We start from the raw sequence: 21,552 nt of genomic DNA, 5'->3' as shown, positions 1-21,552 counted from the left end.
ACTGATATGTGTTGTTAAGCCTCAAAAGAACATAACTGCCCCTGGACTTGAATTGATTTTTTTAACCTCAGGTGATCTCTGTACTCTGTCTTGCAGCAGCTTGTAATGTCTGTCTTCTTTATGTCATGTCTCCACATGTCAACCAGTAACTGTTGCCAACTTGTCAGGATTCTAACATTTCAATTGAGAAGTGTTAATTAGAAATTAAAATATTTGACACACACTTAGCACTTGTACCCAGTGCTAGAAAGGAAATGAAGAGTACTATTGTTTTAAGGAGGCGTGAACTTTGCAATCTCTCTTCCACTCAGGGTTATTATAGTTAACCTAAACTAAAAGCATACCAAAAAAAAAAAATGCATCACTAGTAATAAAATAATGGTTAACTGAAATAAAATAAAATATCAAAAATGTATTTTATTTCAGCTAGTTGCCAAGGCAACATGTCTTATTTTCATTTAGTTTAACTTGATGTACTAAAATAACTAAAACTGAAATAAAAAAGAATTAAACCCCCCCCCCACAAACAATTACTTAAACTTTAACTAAGATTAATATAAAAATGGAAAATATACAAATAAAAACTAATCCAAAATATGAATAACTTCACTGCCTGGCAAAAAAAAAAAAAAATTGGATTTGGATTTAAATTGGCAAATGCTTAAGAGTCTATGATTGGATCATCATTATTGCAGTGATTATTATGTTTCTAGGATGTTATATGTTTGGCAACAGTTCTTCTAACCCTAATTGATGGAGTGTTCAGCTTTTCGTTTCTTAAACGACTATGTTGTAACATCATGGCTATACTCCAGGATGACAATGTCAAGATTCATCAGGCTCAAATTGTGAAAGAATGGTTGGGAGGAGCATGACAAATCTTTTTCACACATGAATTGGCACCTCTGAGTTCAGACCTTAAATTCATTGAAAGTCTTTGGGATGTGCTGGATTAGACTTTACAGAGTGCTTGACTCGCCACAAGATCTTGACCAAAAATTGATGCACCTCTTGATGGAAGTACCAGGTGCATCATTTTTTTATTTTATCATGTTCGTTTAGCGATCTCGCTAGTTTCCAGTTATTTCTTTCTGATTAGTTTTCTGATAAAACTTCCATTTCTGTGTGAAATCAGTTTTTGTGACATTGTTCTAGAGAGGTGTGTTACGGGCTGGTTTTAGTGAAGCGCTGCAGAGCATCTGGCCCGACAGTGGAAACGCAGCATGGTTTTGGGCTCGGTGCTACAGGTCTGAGGCTATTAGCCATTGAAAGCCATGACTCGCACCGGCCCGACAGTAGAAAAGTGGCTATTGATTAGGGGTGTAACGTATCGTGCCACAATATATCGCAATACAAAAATGCAACAATACGTATCGTGGATAGTGACAATATGTATCGTGGATAGTTCACCCAAAATAGAAATTACTGTATAAGAAAAAAATCATGTTTTCAGAGTTTTAGTGTCAGTACTACATTAAACTACTATATAATGTTGATTATAATGTATAATAATGCAATGGTCAGCTTCAGAATCATGAATATTTCATATCACCATTGTCCTTGAATTACAAGCACCAAGTCCAAACCTGTTCATTTAAACCCACAATGTAATATCAAAGTTAGCATTTTAATCAACAGTACATTTTTTGTTAACCTTTTATCATATGTCTTGGGAGTATCGCAATAATATCGTATCGTGAGTTCAGTATCGTGATATATATCGAATCGTGAAATGAAGGTATCGTTACACCCCTACTATTGATGACCTCATACTTTAAGGCTGCAGGTATATCGGCAGATTCTGCCATAGTAGTCGACTGTGTGTGTTGCCCGTACGTGAATGTTGGGGCGGATGCATCAAAGTGTGATCCTTTTGTTTCGTGTTTGGAGATTTTGTTTTGGTAGGCAATTTCAGAGAGGCTAGCAATAGCAAGCTAGTTTTGAAAGCATGAGATCCCACCCTCCTTTCAAAAGCCACTCCTCCTTCAGAAGACCTGAACAGCAGAGTCTGCAAAAGACGAGAGACGGCTTTAAATTACCTCATGTCTCAAAGCACATAACATTACAATAATAATGAACGTACACAACTTACAGAGCTCTTACATGTACCACCTGACTGCGGCAGATTAATTTCAGCATTGATATATTGACATAGAAACGCATAAATCCGAGTATGAGGACATTAACAGCTCCGGGTTGAAGGGCACAGGTTGCCATCTCGTAAGTATAGTTACGGCACGCCGTGAACGCAGCAGTGTCGCCAGTGGCTGGCGGTGAGGTCGCTAGTCCCACTACTGGTTGCCTAGTAATGTTTGTGAGTGACATTCATGAATGTTACTCAATGTTGTAGAACAAATCAGTTTTCTTGTCAACACAAACAAACATTTTGGAAGGAAAAGTCTAAATATAAATGGAATCAGTACATAAAATGCATAATATTATAAATGAGCGATAAACAGCGAGTGGTCTTTGCCATCTATTTAACTGCAGCAGACAGGCAAATGCCGGTATATCTGGGTTCACGAAACCATACAGACTAGGAGTCAGCACGGCGAGTAACACCGTATGTACATGGAGACATATCATAAATGCTAAAATTAGCTTCTCATTCATCTTGCCTTGGATCGGATCACGTGCGCTCCACTGACTTCACTCCTATTGGTTGTCGCTCCTAAAAGTCGCTCTTCATTTGCGTAAAGGTATGAAAATATATATGTTGACAGGCAGGTAGGACATTGTATCATTTGGAGAAACATTGTTGAGAGATTCCACAGAAGATATGTACATTAATATTTAGACCACTTATATTTAACTTTAGCTGGACAATAATAACTTGATTCTAGAGCTGCTGTAAAGCCAAAACAATCTCAAAAATTACTTTAATTTCCTATTATCTCTGTAAAGCTGCTTTGAAACAATCTATATTGTTAAAAGCGCTATATAAATGAAGGTGACTATTATTGATTGCTTTATCAGGATTGCTTAATTATTGATTTATCAGGATGTAAAAAAAGTTTTAACCAGTAAAACAGTGTTTATAAAACAAATTGCTTACCCTACCTTTAAGACATAACCCACTGTGTTTGTAATATACTCTCCAAAAAGGCATGTTGACATTGATGTTTTGGCACGTACCCTAAGTCTATTTTCTTATTCACGTTCGGCGTCAACTCGGAGCGCGCACACATAAAGCCGCCTGGGAAACAGTGTCTCTTCTGCAGCTTAATGTGCTTTTAAAAACATTGTTTAACTGGGTAGTTCACCCCAAAATGACAATTTTGTCATAATTTACTTACTCTCATGTTGTTTCAAACCTGTATGAGTTTCTTGCTTCTGTTGAACATAAAAGAAGATATTTTGAAGAATGTTGGTAAAAAGTCTATCCCTTTAAAATCTAACACGTCCCACAGTTTATCAACACTCAATTATTTGGTTTTATTTGGATGTTAAGTTGAAGGGAGGAACGAAAGCGCACCGCTGTGAAGGAAAGGATATATGAGGATAAAATGTCATGTTGTAGATTTAGTTACCGGTACATATTTTTGGTAAAAGTCAGACCTGCAGGAAATTGCTAAAATGGGAAATTAGAATGTAATTGCCCAATTAAATTGCAGTTCTGTAATTTCTTTTGTTCGGCAACAATGAGCCTGTTTTCAGATTTCACTTCGGCTGTGTCACTTTGACACTCTACATATATCGTGTGCCCACTGCGTCTCCTCCCACTCGTTTCCATGGTGAGGATGGCTGAACGGCAACCGGCACAGATGACTTGCCAACAGTTGGGAAGGAAACCCAACAATATCCATCTGTTGCCTTTAACATGCCAATCTTCAGTAAAGCAGAATACTAGACTTTCTGCTTTCAGTCAGAAAACATGAGTGGCGTGTTTTAAATAGAGCGGACTATAAGCAGCATAGATTGCTTCTTCCAGTGAGGTCATGCTTCACTGAGTGAGAATCTTTGGTTGGTTTTGGTGATGTCTGAGGTGTCCCAGGGCCAAAGAGGATATGATATGAGTCAAGCTTGTTTTTTTGCCTTATTAGTCAGCTCATGACTCTTCATGCTTGAAGCTTTGGCTGGTTTTAGATGGTCCACCCAAGGGCTCCACATTTCTTCTTTGCACTAAAAGGTTTACTAATCTGCACTACGACATTTTAACACTTATGTGAATTTACTGGGGGTGGGAGAAAAATGCCAATGATTCTGAATCGATACAGAGAATTTCAGAATCGATTCTGAACTTGTTTTTTTAACCGCATGCTGGATGATGTGTGTGTGTCACACACACACCACTCGAACTTGGCATAAAATCATCTTTCATGAAGATCGAAGAGAATTACAAAGACATTCGCAGGCATCGTTTGCTTCAATTGCTTGACGTGTTGCGCTTGCAGTGTGCGGTCTCACCCGCTGGTATTTTCCTTAAATGCTCTACGGAGGCATCATTTATGTAGGTTGTAATGCAGCAGGCTTATTAAAAATATGATACTTACTGACAGAAGAAGGCTGGTTTCAATGTCAAATGCTCACTTGCACTTTGTGAAGAGTGCTTGTGTATGTGGCTGTGTGTTACTCCGTACTAAATGTGGTTAAATGTACTATAGTTGCATCTCAAAATGGTTTAATGATGCCGAATTAACGTTAACACAGTTAGTTATGTCTTAAAAGATTAAACAAACAGGACAAAAACATCTTATATTTCAAAAGAGATCTGTGCATTAGTGTGAATGCAGCTTATTAGATTTCCCGCTGTCTATGATGTCATTATAATTATCAAACTACAGTAAAGATGTGTGTGAGAACAAACAAGACAACATTCAATTCTGAAAGCACTTTTTGTTTATTGCTTGTAATGTTTCTTTGTTCCTCTTTTTTTATTTACTTGCTTTTATGTTTTAATATATTAGTTTGTTTTAAATTCTTAACATGCTTTTGTTTTAATAATTTTTTTAAATGTGTTATTATTTGAAAAAGTACTTAATACATATGTAATTAAATAAAGAAAAGATTTTAGGATTTTCAAGTCAGTAGACTAATAAGAAAAAATTAGATCAAGAATCGTTTTGGAATAGGATCATGACTCCCAGAATCGGGATCGGATTGGATTGTGAGGTCCCTAAAGAAAGAAAGACTCACACTTACTAGAATGTTTCATCAAATAATTTTAGCTAGTAATGTTTATATATTCACAAATTAATTTAAGTAAACTATTTAACCTAAAACCATAAAATGTAAGGGGAAAAATGTATTAGGGCTGTGCAATATGGCCCACAAAATGATCACGATAATATTTTTTATTTCAGTCTATTGATAATTATTACGATAAATGCCAAATCTTTATTTCTTTCAAGTTTAAAGGCAGATTTTTTGCTCCTAAGTAAAGTTGGAAAAACCAGAGCGTGAATTGTGGTTTTAAACAGCTCTTTATTGTAAGAACATGACAAACCCTTCACGTTTTTAAACTCCTTGATACTTTTCCAGTCATTTTTTCAGTAACAAAATAAATATCTAAATAGAAAATAATAATTTCTTAGTTTCTAAATGTGCTGGGTGACATTGTTTGGCATGACTTTGACATGTATCTTCAGCACAGTTTTCAGTGCAGGCTGCAATATTAATAATATTACATGTTTTGTCTCTTAAAAATGCACATTTGACAGTAGCTTGAGTTGACACTAATAGTAGTAGCTTGTGTTAGGATGATGCAGATGTAAATTTCTGTTCATTAAAAAAAAACGTGACATCTGTAAAATTTGTAACAAGCTCATTTTTATATGGGAAAATTTTAATATTCTTACTGTTTGAGTATTATTAAAATTAAACATTGGTCTTCCATAGTAGCATACATTTAGTTAATGATAACCACAGTTAAAACCACGCATAGCAAATCACAGAGCATATGTTCTGATGAAAAGCCGATGTTAAGGGAACAACGGTTATGCTAACTTTCAGATTGCCCCACAAAGTATGTGTATTTGTTTATTTATTTAAAAGTTCAATGTACTTGAAGAAGGTGAATGTGAAACCATTTTAAAGAAGAAATATTATTTTGGAGTGAAATCCAACACCCATTGATTCAGTGTTGGTCATATTGCAAAGAAAGTGCCTCACTAGATGTTTAAGTGCTTATTGATCTGTTATCATCGGGAGATTTAATAACACACACCTTGTTGATTGGTTTTTCATTCGGTATCATCAGGATACAGTCACACAGTCCATCTAAGAGAACATGAGTTTCGACCTGTTTGATTCTTGGTATCATTTCCACTCAACTAAATATTAGTGTTACAACACTGACTGTTGCTTTGCTTCAGTTGTTTTGGAAGATAGTCTTTAGTTAAGCGTTTGTCAGACTCAGTTTCATTAGTCCCACTAATCCAGCTTGAGGTTTTAGAGATACACATGCTTTCTCTGGTCCTCAAATGCTTTGTGTAAGAAATGTAGATGATCATTTTTCAAAAGGTTTTCTTATGTTGTGTGTAATATACCGAGGACCGTTACGGATGACGTGCATGGTGAGCGTGTCTCTACTCACTGTTGCTTTTGTCAGCTGTTAGTTGTGCTTATATTTGCTATGTCAGCTTCCTTCTAACCCATGCTGCTGTCTCCCTGACCTCTTCGATTTCACCTTCAGGGACAGTAACTATGTCCCCGTCCATCACACTGTTTTAGTGTGGGTCAAAGCAAACAGACAGCACTAGGGGTGTGGGGGGTAAAGACCGTAATTGTGAAGGCAGTAAAGAATGTTGTTAGATGACTCAACCTCCCACTGCAAGCAGTTTCTCTGCATTTGCTGTCTTCTAGACAAGGTCTGTCTTGGGTAAAGAAATGCCTACAGTTAAAGTAGGCTTAGGCCTGTGCAGTTGTGTGTACTTTCTGCACTTTAAAGGGATGGTTCTCCCAAAATGTGTGTCATCATTTGCTCACCCTCATGTTCTTCCAAAGCCGTATGACCTCATTTCATCTGTGGCACACAAAAGGAAAACATTTGTATGCTGTATTTCAAGTCTTCTGAGCTGTATGGTGTCTTTATTTAAAGAAACAGACCAAAAGTCATTATTCACTTGATATCTCTGCTCTTTTCTTGTGTTCAATTTATGAACAAATAATTCATTTGAATCAGATCATTTCAATGAATCAGTTGATCTAGTTCACAGAACCAGAGTCAATGACTACGTTTACATTCACCTTCATAATGCAAACTGGGATTTTGAGAATATTGCTATTTAAACTTTACCTCAAACACAATACATAAATCAACCTAATGCGATTTAAACTCATAATCATAGTTTTATACGATTATGGTTACTATGTAGCGTACCCTATGTAAAGCACTTTGTGATATTATCTGTGATAGGTGCTATATAAATAAAGCTAGCTTACTGATTTTAAACTCAATAAACACAGGCATGTAAACATGACCACATTATTACCGCTCTGACCAAAGTGCACATGTAGCTACTTGGACGTACACAGATGATGCGTATTATTCACACTACTTCATGAACTCTGGGATTTTCCCTCCGCTCCGAATCGCTGAACTCTGTCAACTCAACGCATTGTGCGCCTTACCTTCATCCAGCGGAGAACACGACGGCAACATAGGCAACAACAGTTACAGCAGTGCTATGTTCATCATGGTGCCGAATAATATCCAATACATCCATTTGACGCAAGTTGAGTGAAACAGTGGCCAGTAACACACCTACTATTGTGAGTTCATCAATTGTGATATGCAATGAGGTAACCTATTTGAAGTAATGGACTACAATTCTTAGCGTATAATCAGAATAATAAAAATTGCCTTAAAAATTGAAGTTTTTTTTTTTATGTTATAGATAATTTATTTCTATAATAAAAAAAACAGTAATTTACTGTTAAGGAAATCTCTTTCCTTAAGGAAAGTCTCCTAAATCGTTCAGAAAAAAACTTGTTGGGTCCTGTTACCGTAGTTGACTCTCTCTGTGCACCAATTCTAATGTCAAAAGAGTGAATTCTCATCTATTAAGTAGGATACATTTTTATTTGCATTTGTCAGTTTTTTGCATCAGTTGATTAGATGACAAAACGCAGTACAATTTACAGTAATATAATACTTATATTACTCAGTTATTGTAATTACTACAATAACTAGGTACTAACTCTGAACCCTAAACCTCATTTTCAGCCCGTTTCCATGGTGATTCGACACGGTTGAGAATGTCTTGTGCGTTAACTGTTAACATACTCAACCATGGGTTGGCTGAAGTAAGTCCCGGACACGGTTTTGGAAGCAGCATACCTCGAGTAAGCAAGGTTTTTACCGTAACAGTACCGTACTGGACAGAAACAAAACTGATGCTTTGACTGAGAGAGAGATTATTAGAGATGCTGATTTTCCATTTCCAGATACATGGATTCATATACATCATGTGTTTGCAATAGTAATCATCTGGTTCTGTGTTGTTGTTCTCTGAACCACAAGCATAGAGAAGAAATCATTCTGTAAATGATTTCAGCTTCCTGGAAATGTTTTTTTTATTTTTTATTTTATAACTCTTTAATATAAGCTAGATTTTAGGTCAAATTTAGATGGATCACAGTGAATACAATCCTTCTGTCCTTCAGCAATCTGTGTGTAATCTTACAAGATGAGCTGTGGCGCTCAAATGAGCGACACGGGATTAAATCCGGCTGCATAATTTGTTGATCCTTTCCCCCCTGAGTTACTCTACATTAGAGCTGCGTCATTTTATATACAAATATACAAAATATTATTTGCTTTATTCTATTTAAATAATGTTTACTTTGAATTAATTACTTTTTACAAAATATGTTTGAGTGAATGATTCAATGACTCACTCATAAAAACATGTTTTTTCTTTGTACAAATCTCTTGAAAAATGTATACAATCTTTAAGTGAAGCATCGATTTACTTTGAAATGGTGATTTTTTTTTTTATAGTCTATTTTGATCGCTACCATAGACATCAGTGTTTATATCCAAACTATAAACTTTTATTCCAGTACTTTCATACCCATAGGCCTACATGACAACTGCTCACTGATCAGTGGCAGCGCGAACGCAGATTTGAATGTTTGCTGTGATCGTATATGACAAAGGTTAAATAGACAGCCGAATCTGCTTTTAGGAATAATATTGCGTGGGTGTTTGAAATGAGATATTGCAGTTTAACAATTAATCGTGCAACTCTTCTCTCAAATTTTTTTTTTTGTCCTCTATCTTTTGTACCTACCAATAAAACTAAATAATATAAATAATATAATAAAGTTTGCTGCAAATATTACTAAATGGCTTATTTGTTAAATGTTGTACCCTATTGTCAGTTAAATCTCTTTTCTTAAGGAAAGTCTCCTAAATCGTTCAGGAAAAACTTGTTGGGCAGACCGGTTAGTTGACTCTCTCTGTGCACCAATTCTAATGTCAAAAGAGTGAATTCTCATCTATTAAGTAGCATACATTTTATTTGCATTTGTCAGTTTTTTGCATCAGTTGATTAGATGACAAAACGCAGTACATATTACTTTGTAATGTCCATTCATATTTACTTATGCATTTGTACACTAGTAATTACAATGAAACAAATTAAACTTGACATTTTTAAGTACAAAGACTGAAATACTGTTTTCTTATAAAACATAATCCAAAAATCTTGTCAGAAATGTGGAAACGTTACAATTGTTTATGTTCCTGAAAGAAGTGTCTGATGCTCACCAAGGCTGCATTTATTTAATCAAAAATGCAGTAAAAACAGGAAAACTGTGAAATTTTCATTTAAAATAATTGTTTATATTTTAATATTTCTATTCAAAAATGTAATTTATTCCTGTGATGATAAAGCTGAATTTTCAGTGAGCTTAAGAGACTTCTTGCAAAAAACATAAATAAATGTGATGTTCCCAAACTTTGAACAGGTACCATATACAACTTAAGAAAATATTTGTTTACTGTGTAAATGTGAGCAGTAGATATAGTGATGTTATAAGCAAACACCACCACTAATTATATTATTTAATGGGATTTGTCAACTCTGTATTATGCTAATAAATTTCCTTCTGCTGCACTCACTCACACAGTAACGTTTACACTGTGATTCTTATGTAAACTAAACTAGGCAATTTCCAGAGTGATTAGCTTCACTTCGTCGAATAAAAGGCATCATGATTCCCGTCCTCTCCCAGAGCTCCAGCTCCTCGCAGCAAGGGGTTCCAAGCTGTTGCCTTGGTGACATTCCAAGTACGATGTTCCGTGTTTTTGAGTTCTGAATTCTCATTAGACCTTTAGGGTGTCAGAATCTCAGCAGCTGCCATAGTAACGCAGCATTCCCAGGCTCGATCAAGAGATGATGATTATAAAGTCATCCACGGTAATGAGCTTATGCAATAATGGAGATGATTCATTTAGTATGCTGGCATAAAACTGAGACTCAAGATGGGGAAAAAAAAATATTTGATATGGTCTGTGTTTAGACACCATTTGTAATGCACTTTACTTTTGTAATGTGACATTTCAGGGTGAAAATTAATATTCAGAGAGAAGGAAACGTTGAGAGAGATGTTGAAATCCTGCTGTGTGTGTTTATGAATGACATTAATCAAACATGTATTATTGATTAATGAATTGATAAAAACAAAATGTATTTAGAAATCAACATTAACAGTACAAATTGTTGCTCATTGTTAGTTTCATACCCAATCCATAATAATAATTGTTGTTGTTGTTATTATACAGTATTTTGAATCGTGTACTAAGAAACTAGAGGTGTTTTATGTTGTCTTTTAGAGAGCAAAAGTGTGCTTTGCAAAGCAAATTTTGTTATATTTTTTATCTATCTACCATTACAAAAGATTTTGTCTCAATTTTACTTGAAGATGATAAATATCATGCTGCATACATAGACCATAACACTTATGTGTATTTGGCTTCATGATGTTTACATGCATGTAATGCTGTAGACATGCAAGAGAAAATGTGATCCAGGCAAAGCTCACAAAGCATGATCCGTGTTATGCCTCTGGCAGTCCATTGAATGATTTTCACTCTAATGTGAGATCTAGTTGTCCTGCAGAGTAGAGCATGCTCTCAAAGCATCGACACAATGGGCAGCTGATGGTCCAATTGCACTCCAGCATTTCCCACTGCTCTGCTAATTGCAGTGACTGGACTTCACTGCTGTTCTCCATCAACATCGTTAGGAATGAACAGATGTTGGATAATATTTGGATTGTGCCTGGTTTATCTGTTACAGTTTAGGCTTGTGGACATATCAACAGGCTTCTTAACTCAATTGGGTGTCATTTTTGTATAGGCCAACTTATGTCGCAGCATATATTATATTATATTTCCTCAACTCTCAGTATGGAAGCATGGAGGCAAGGTTAACGTTTTACATCATTGTGTTTTTGTTAGGCTAGACTGTGTCTACTAAAGCACAGGCCCATTAAACTCAATAACCAACACACCCAATGTGCCAACTTAGTTTTTTTTGTTAAAATCATAAAATCTTTTAGATACGCCTCAGAGACTTTCCCATGTGATCCATGCATGCAAATGATCTACATCTACATTCTCCTTGATTTTGTAACGATCTAGTAGAGACCATATCTGGAGCCATATTCTCAGCAGCCTTCTTTGCTCAGATCTTTTGTCTACGCATGATAGAATCGTGTTATATACTGTAATGATGGTTTGTTAAATTGCTAAATATAAAGCATCACAACAATGTCAGCGAATCCATGACTGTCTTATCTGAACTGGGTTCCATTTTATTAAAGCAAGATGACCATGTCCTCGCAACCCTTTGTTTGACCACCGAACCAATGTGTAGTCGTGACATACAGCATGGTTGGTTAGGCATGCTCTTTTTCATGGTTTGATCTGCTCTGTTGAGTTAACGGTTACATTTTCTCAATGTTGGATCAAAACTGAGCAATTTTCAGCATTCTTATCATGTTGGGGATTATTGTTAGACTGACTGAAGATTGTGAAACAAGCAAATGGACATTTTTTGCATTTTCAATGGCAAAGAAACTGCCATTTTGAACTCATCGCCTGCCACCACCTACTGACCTCAGATGTGTTTGAGGAGGGATGGAATGATGTCACCTCTCAAGGAAACATGACACTTGTGCAAGCAGAGTTTTAACTGCCTTTGTTATCTGACCTTCTGACAAATCTGTCAAGCTAAGAGTATTTTACAAAGAGTAACATTACACATGGTCAGGAATTCGCAGTTGCTAGTTTGTCAAGCATTTTTAGAGAGTCCTGGATGTTTTTCTGGTGATGTTTGCTTTTCACACTGCTCAGTATAGGGTGAATGTTTGATTCAGATTTAAAGGGATAGTTCACCCAATTACTCACTTTCATGTTGTTCCAATCCGGTATGACTTTCATCATGTTCATCTTCGAAAATCAAATGAAAGTATTTTAAATGAAAGCTGAGAGATTTCTGTCCCTCCATTCAAAGTCCACACAACTAAAACTTTGAGGAAGAAGTTCATCAAGGCAATGTAAACGTAACTCGTATGAATGAAGCCGTTTAATTGTTTATGAACGTGTTCACTTTTCACTTCCGCTTTTGAATACGCGATCATGCATACTCTGTGTATAGGCCTATAATGTGCAGTCGCAATCAATATATGCAGGGTTTAGATGGTTTGAAATCGCCTTTGAACGCGCACTTGCTTTTCACTTTTACTTACGATCACTTGTACTCTGTGTATAGGGAGTGCCGGTACTGACTGCATATTTTAAAATAAAAGATATTTGTCACTGGCCATGTTTACATGCAACCAAATAATCCGTTAGCAATTGGATTGACGGCTCAATCGGACTGAAAAGCCTTCATGTAAACTCCTTAATCGATCCGATTGAGCTTCGATCCGAACGAAATTTCGATCTGATTGAAAGGGGTGCTCATCTGTTGCTCACCAAATTCTCTGCCATAGTCTTGTCAGTCATCTCTCCACAATAAAACCCGCCCAATTGTTAATCAAAACTAGCCCAATCACGGCCAAAACTAGCCCAATGGCGTTCCAGGGGGAGTCTCCCGGTAAAAATCTTGTTCCGAGACTTTATCTACAAAAACTACCTGCGGCAACGGTGTGAAAGTAGCCCAATCTCACATGAAAACCGCAGACTTGACAACACTGCATCCCTCTCGTCATGTGATAAGTGAAATCTGACTCCTGCTGCACTGTGCTGCGACTCTGCAGCTCATGCTGTATTGAGCTGGGCAGACAGTGTCAGTTTAATTGTAGTGTCCTCTGTCCAACTGAACTAAATGTTTTAAATTTCTATAAAAAACAAACAAAAAAAAAAACCTACAGTGCACACCGACTAGAGTAGCAAGCCTGGAGAAGCCAAGATGAATAAAATACTTATTTGAAATGGCATGGGTGAAATATTTGATGAAAAATGTTTTGTGTAATCTAACTCTTTAAAAGCCCATGTCGTGAATATATGGGATGGTGTGTATTGTTTTGATTAATTTAGCATTGATTGAATTTAGTGTCCTAATGAACTAAAATTTATTTGACATTTTATATTACATAATATGTATATTACATTAAGATTTTGAATAAAAGCTTACAAAAGGATTGTAAGGAATTTCATGATGTTGGTTTAATTTTAAGTTACTAAATTGGAACTGAATTGTATCATTTATATATAAAAAAAAAATACAGGATTTGAATATAAACCAGATTTATGCTTTTGCATTGTTATTCAGTTGTTAGGGCATTTTGGATGGTAGGGTGATGCTAGGCCTAGGTGATTGCAAGGTGTTCTGGGTGATTATTGGGCTGCTAGTTGGTTGGTAGGCTGTCAATAATTGTTTGATGGGGTGTTCTGAATGGGTGTGTAGGTGGTTGCTAAGGTGTGCTGGGTGTTTATGTTGCTTGATGGTTGCTAGGGTGTTCTGGATGGTTGTTAGGTGGTCGCTAATGTATTTTGGATGGTTGCTGCTAAGGTGTTTCTAAGTAGTAGGGTGTTCTCGAAAATTGCTAGGTGGTTGTTAGTGTGTTCTGGATAGTTGCTATGATGCTAGAGTGTTCTGGATGGTCTTTGATATTGTGTGTGTGTGTGTGTGTGTGTGTGTGTGTGTGTGTGTGTGTGTGTGTGTGTGTGTGTGTGTGTGTGTGTGTGTGTGTGTGTGTGTGTGTGTGTGTGTGTGTGTGTGTGTGTGTGTGTGTGTGTGTGTGTGTGTGTGTGTGTGTGTCCATTTTCTTATCAACCATGCACAAATCATTAATCTGATTGTTTAGAAAAATAATAAAACACTCTTCTCAACAAACTTCACGATTTGAGCATAATCCACGTTCTTAGCACACACGATGCAGGATGTGTTACACATTGATGTCTTGTAGGGTTAGGGTTTGTAAAATAACAGCACTATATGGTTTACACTGACACAAGGTAAGGGTGAAGCTAGCAAGCACAATGGAAAGCTGAAGTCTGTCGTGAATGGGAGGAAGTGTTGCTCAAGAGGAAGTGGCCAGAACACCTCCCAGCTCTTTACCACTACTAGGGCAGTTTTTCAGCCTACAGGCATTACACGAAGAGGGGACAAAGTCATCTTGAATGTTAAGAACATGATTACAAATCTAGCACATCCCCTGCCCCGATCAAACCACACATCTGTAAGCTTGAGTCTTGTGGTGTGATGAGGGGTTGATTCACTGCAGCCGTTAGACCAAAGCTGCGCACAGTACCGGTAGTTGTTTTAATAACTTTGACACAAGACGACACTCTTGTTTGTTTCTGTGGTTATAGGCAAATTATTCAGGCATGGTATAACAAACCTCCATGAAATTGAAGGACGTCTGAAGCAAGTTTAAATTAAAGAACTTAATGTGCACTGTGTGATTAGGTTGAAAGAATACATTAGTCTGGCTTTATGTGTTAAGGATTCTTCTAGGCTTTGAATTGTGAAATAATGGGGAGAAAGACTGTAAAAGACAAATTTTTAGAGGAATTGAAAAGAAGAAATGCTGCTTAAAAGCACATTCAGTAAATGATATCACAGCTCCGTTTCTTTATATTTTGCTTATTTTTAGCGGTGATAATGACAAGTCTTTTTCTCTTCTCTTTTTGCAGATTGTTAGTACTTCTGTAGGATTGCGACCTTGGCGAATGCCTGGTTAGGCCTCCCTTCTGTCACCTCCTCTTCTTTTCTGCTGGTAAGCATCACCACACAATCACAGCTCTATCACAAGTCTGTGCAGTTATGAACTGTTTTGAACTGTTGTGAACTGAAGGAACTGTTTTGTTCAAATTTGTGTATTAACTGTAATATTTTTTCCCTAGGATAATTAGCCTATTAAGAAGGCACTAATGTTTCTAAATAGAAATGTTTTGTAACATTTTAAGAGTCTTTAGTGTCACTTTTGATCAATTTAAGGTAGTGTAAATAAATACACTTACGGTACTTAAATACAATTACGAGTTTTTAGATATCTAAATTTCAGAACCAACATGAAGAATTTGTTAAAAACTAAACCACAAAAGTCAGCTCATTCTGAAAATGCATTAACATATAACATGGTACGGTAAAATATCACCCCTTTAAAATCACTGCCATATTACAGTTACTGTGCTGTACATTTTCATATTACCTCTTTCTAGCTAGGCACAATGCATCAAGTTTGTTGCACTAAGCAACAAAATCACAGCCAGTTAAAACATATTTGACATTTAAAATTCCAACACAATGGACAGGAGGTTTGAACCAATAGAGCATCACAGTCCCGCCCACAGCCGGTGCCGGAAGTAAGAATTCAATACAATTTCTCCATTGACAGTTGGGGTATAAGCCATAAAAACGTAACCATACATGGTAGACTTAAAACCAGCTACGGCTGTACTAAGCGATTGTATATGCTCATATAAACGCCAAAAGTTCATGGGGCACTAACCTTGTTTTGAGATAAATGCCTTTTATTCGCGATGTCTTCGATAAATACTTCATTACCCACAATCCTGAACAATCCCACAATCCCACAGTGATGCATCTGATTGGTGGAAGTCGTGTAAACCCCGCGAAGGTCCGTGAAAAAACAGAGCGTTGCCATGGAAGCAGGATTCTAACCGTAGAGACGGAACGAACTGTTTTCTTTAGCGGAAGCCATATAAATCGTTTTTAAATCAATACATTCCTTTTTAAATTAATATTTTGAGTCAAATTATTGATTTATTTGGTAAGGCTCTTTCGCAGTTATGGCTTCAGTCGACTTCAGTGAGGCGCGGTGGTTTATGGGATGAGTAGTTCCTTCGCTCGGAAATGAAAATATGTACACAGTCTTGTACCTTTGCCTTTTTTTGGATTTTCTCTTCGTTTTTTCACTCTAAATGATATGTTGTATGCTTATGAGTTCAGCCATAGCTGGTTATCCTCAGACATGCTCTAAAACTCTTTAGATACGGATTTTTCCAAAAGTCAATGGGAGAAATGAATGGGAAATTTACTTCCGGCACCAAAGCTCTCTCGGGCTGTGGGCGGGACTGTGATGCTCTATTAGATTTTACCGTGGGTGGAGCTACTGACAGTGCAACAGAAAACGTGACCGTCAAAATGACTTGATGCACAAAGTTGGTTAGGAAAAACGCACTTGACTGTTTTATTGCATTACATTTGTTTTGGACACAGTGTTCATGTATCACAGTGTGCTGTATCTTGAACATGTAAAGATGTTCAGTTATTGAGTGTATCGCAAGAGCTTCACTTCTGAATGACACCACAGTTCAGTTGTCCAGAAACCACTTCCTCTCTCCTGCATTCCCCTGATATTTTAGCAATGAGTCTCTTTTGTCAGTTCAGCATTCTGGGTGTCCTGGTACTCGAGCTCTCGTATGATTCTTCTCTGCGCTGCTGGATTGGGGTGTGGGACATTCTTGTTTCAGTGTTTGTTGCAGGTGCAAAGCAGTATTTGAGTTTATCATTTGTCTTATATTTGTGATTGGTTTGAGCGCTGAGATAAGCTTTGGGTTCTTTCGTTTAAGCTTTGGACTCAAACGGCAAATATTTTTGTGTTTATTGTTTTATGATTTACTGGATTCAGTATTTTTGTTGTGTTTTGTTTAAGTCTGACATCTGAGAAAGCAGTGCAGTTTTCCCAGCAGTTGATGGCATGTAGTTCTGTCACAATTGTTTTTCAAGCTTTAATAAAAGAGAAAAAAAAAGTCTTGCTTTGCACTTTTTTTCCTACAGAGATGTGAGCCCAGATTGTGTAACAAGGCCACTGCGGAAGTGAACGGCATTGTGGGACATAAAGAAGGCTTGAGTAATGCAGCTTCCTGTTCCTCTAGGATAGCGGCTTATGTAATCAAAGTGTCAGAGTTTAGAGAAGGTGGCCCCATTTATATGCATGATGGAGGAGAGTCTAAAGCCAAGCGAATAGCGGTTTGTGGTTTCTCTCAGAGCATGAAGAGGGTACTGAATGTGTGCCAGTTTTCAGTCGGGTGGGCAAGAATGCTTAGATGTTATACATTGGAAATGCATTGTCTGTCTGTCTGGTCTTTCATCTATCTATCTATCTATCTATCTATCTATCTATCTATCTATCTATCTATCTATCTATCTATCTGTATGGCTGTCTCTATCATCTATCTGTCTGTCTGGTCTTTCATCTGTCTGTCTGTCTGTCTGTCTGTCTCTATCGTCTGTCTGTCTGTCTGTCTCCATCGTCCCTCTGTCTGTCTCCATCGTCCGTCTGTCTGTCTGTCTGTCTCTATCATCTATCTGTCTGTCTCCATCATCTATCTGTCTGTCTCCATCATCTATCTGTCTGTCTCCATCATCTGTCTGTCTGTCTCCATCATCTGTCTGTCTGTCTCCATCATCTGTCTGTCTGTCTCCATCATCTGTCTGTCTGTCTCTATCATCTGTCTGTCTGTCTGTCTCTATCATCTATCTGTCTGTCTCTATCATATATCTGTATGTCTGTCTGTCTCTATCGTCTGTCTGTCTGTCTGTCTCTATCATCTATCTGTCTGTCTCTATCATATATCTGTATGTCTGTCTCTATCTCTATCAACTATCTCTTTTTTTTTTACATTCATGTGCCCTTGTAATCTTTAATTAAAATAACTTCCCCTCCCCCTTGCAACAACATCTCTTCTTTTCTCTGATGACGTGTTCGCTGGCTGGAGGGCAGCACCATAACCTCTCCTCTCCTGGTCACTCACACGAGATCGCAGCGATAGCAAACGATCAATGATTCCGATGGCCCACAGTTTTTCTTGTTCGAGAATCTGTTTCATCTGGATGTACATCACAATAGGGAAGAAAAAACTATACCACAACTTTTTTTTAGATGACACCATGCCTCCAGCCTTATGACTTTTTTTAGCTTGCGTCTTTTTCCTCCCCCAAATTATTTTATTTTTTATTATTTCCTTCCCCTAACCACCCATGTTTATTTTTGCCTTTGTTTCCATGGATACATTGACAAGCTGGTGCACACATAATTGCTGACTTTGAGGTAGAGAACACACCCTTTTCATCTTGACATCTATCTGTAAGCAGACACCTAGTTCATAAAATGCACACACAAATTTTAATTTTAGCATTTGGATTATTCCAAATCTTGTGGCTGGGAGCCAATGAAAACGCCTTGTAGTTTTGCAAGGCGAGGATGGATTATACATGCCTAGCAGTGGAGCCTGAGGTCATCTTTAACAGTGTCAGCCCCTCCCCCTGCATATCAGCCAATGCTGCCACTCTCTGGTAATCTTGAAAACTGCCTCTACAAGAGGATTCACCACTTTAATAGGATTTACACGATTGCTCTGAGCTATTTGTTGTTGGAATAACTGTACGATTAATGCCTGATTATTTTCAGATGTCTATCAGTTAGACAGTCAGTTTGACAGTTACAGTCTGTCCATCTGCATTTTGATTAGAAACGAGTTTGGATTGCTGGTTATTTAAATAATAATCAAATCTAATTCTGGTTATAATTAAACTGGTGTCTTGAACTTCCTTCCTACAGTCCAGGGAATTTCAAAGGTCTGAAATGATAATAAAAATTAATAAAATCTTAAAAGATTGTTATTTTTGAAAGAAATTAATACTTTAATTGAGCAAGGATGCATTAAATTGAACAAAAGTGATGACATTTATAATGTTAAAAAAAAAATGTCTGTTTCAAATAAATGCTGTTCTGAAAAATGTATCATGGTTTCCACAAAAATATGAAGCAACCCAGCTGTTTTCAACACTGTTAATAATAAGAAATGCTTCCTGAGCAAAACAATAAGCATGTTATAATGATTTCTGAAGTATGTCACATTAAATTAGAAAATAATATTTTAAATTGTAGTAATATTTCACAATATTATTGTTTCTATACTGTATTTTCATGCTTATTGAGCCTAAGAGACGACCTTCAAAAACAAAAAAAATCGTACTAAAATTTTTGAACAGTCATGTAATTGATTCTGCTTCGTTGTAAAGTATCTCTTCAACTAAAAATCAACGCTATACCGGTACTTGTATCTTATATCTCTATAAAAAAATTTTTTTTAAATCCGTTAGCTTGATTGACTGGAAGAGTCATGAATGACTGGAAATCATGAAAATTCATTGTTGTTGGAACCCTGATTGACAGAGAGTCATGATTGACAGAGAGTCATGATTGACAGAGAGTCATGATTGACAGAGAGTCATGATTGACAGAGAGTCATGATTGACAGAGAGTCATGATTGACAGAGAGTATGCAGATAGTTTTAGTATGAATGTAAATTCCCTGCCACGTATCTAGGGTGTTCTGGGTGGTTTCCAGGTTCCATTTCTGTGGTTGAGAAGATGTTTTGAATGCTTTTTATTACCTTGCTATTTATCTGGGTTGTTAAAAAAAAGAAAAAGTGGTCCATCCCAAAATGACTAATATTCTGCTCACTGGACATGGTTTATGGTTTTGCCTTACAGGGAAAATCTACTATTGAATCTAGTGTGTTGTAAATAAACTGTTATAAAGTCTCTTGCGGTTAAAACTGAAAACAGTGTATTTGATTCAGTGTATTTTGAGGTTTCTGCCATGGTATATCTAATTTAAATTTATGGCAGTGGTTGGTCTAATGCACATTTGGTGGTGTTGGATTGTTAAAGTAATTGTTTATTTTGTACAGCAGGTGGCGCCATTTGCAAACTTATAAGTTATTGCCCTACACGGTTGTGTTATTTCAGAATTTTAGACACTTTCATAACAGCTTGTGTATTATTTTGGCAATTATCTTCATTCCTAAAAATGATACTGTAGATTGATATGAATTAGATGATTGAATCCGATCTGAACTGAATAAATGCATGGGTGGTGTTTCTGAATGTCATTGTACTACCACCTGTCACCAGCTGGGCAGTGAAGAGACATTAGTGACCAACCCTAGAAAGGCCCTAGATAGAATGTCTTTACTATCACAACAATCCATCTTTCCCAAGATCTACAAGACATTAGTTCTCTGTCAGACAAGCAAAACAAATGCCAAGCTGAAGAAAACTCCATACTAGGGTTGGTAACTAAACTAATGATGAGAATAAATAAATGAAATTGACAATAAGATATTTTTTTGGGGGGCAAAACTTAAAATGATGCATATAGTTGACTACATTTTACCAAAGCTGTGGGTGTAGGACTTGAAAAAGAAAAAATCTGTCATTAATTACTCACCCTCATGTCGTTCCAAACCAATTAGACTTTCGTTCGTTGTCTTAACACACATCTTCTTAACACAAATGAAGATCTTTTTAAAGAAATCTGAAAGCTTTCTGACCATTTTGAAGCTTCAAAAAGTTTATAAAGAGATCGTAAAACTAATCCAGATTAATCGAGCGGTTTAGTCCAAAATTTTCTGAAGAGACACGATCACTTTATATAATGAACAGATTGGATTTAGGCTTTTATTCATGTAAACATTGCTCAGCAAACATAAACCGAAGCTCAACCGTACTTGCTTGATGTGTAAGAACACACCTCATTGGTTCTTGCAGAAGTTCAAACGTGCTGTAACGAATATGCTTGAGCTTCCGTTTACCATAACCGATACGTGCGTTAATGAATGCTTATCCGTGAATGAATAAATTAAATTTGTTCATCATCACAATCGTGTCTCTTCAGAAGATTTGGACTAAACCGCTCAATTCATAAGGATTAGTTTTACGATCTCTTTGGGAACTATTTGAAGCGACAAAGTAGTAGTTACATGGGCTGTCAATGGAGACAGAAATCTCATTTAAAATATTTTTATATGTGTTTCAAACATGAACGAAGGTCTTATGGGTTTGGAACAACATAAGGGTGAGTAAATGATGACAGATATTTCGTTTTTGGGTGAGCTAACCTTTTAATTCTACTACAAAGTAGAAAGTAACTTCAGTAAATGAAGAGAAGTTTCCATTCAACAAAGCTAAATATACATATTTCAGTTTGCATTTGGATACTCTTGTGTTTTTAAGTGCACTTTTGCTTTTCCATTGACCTTTGGCAATAATTGCCCTTTTAAGACATGACATGAGGTGAAGGGGTGCTGAGCGAGCAGACGCAGCCAGAGATCT

General features: G+C 36.7%; 1 protein-coding gene across 2 annotated transcripts in view; it reads left to right on the top strand.

Moving 5' to 3' along the window:
* The window catches only part of fam49bb (family with sequence similarity 49 member Bb), a 54,641-nt gene that overhangs the window by 4,852 nt on the left and 28,237 nt on the right, over positions 1-21,552 (top strand). For both annotated transcript variants that reach the window (XM_079601700.1, XM_079601701.1), the window contains exon 2: positions 15,098-15,180. The gene's annotated coding sequence lies outside the window, so the exon portion shown is untranslated. The remainder of the gene's footprint in view (positions 1-15,097; positions 15,181-21,552) is intronic.

Source organism: Phoxinus phoxinus (genome assembly GCF_949152265.1).
Source record: "Phoxinus phoxinus genome assembly, chromosome: 24".
NCBI lineage: Eukaryota > Metazoa > Chordata > Actinopteri > Cypriniformes > Leuciscidae > Phoxinus > Phoxinus phoxinus.
The sequence above is the reverse complement of the archived record's forward strand: the minus strand, read 5'-3'. Positions and strand labels throughout refer to the sequence as shown.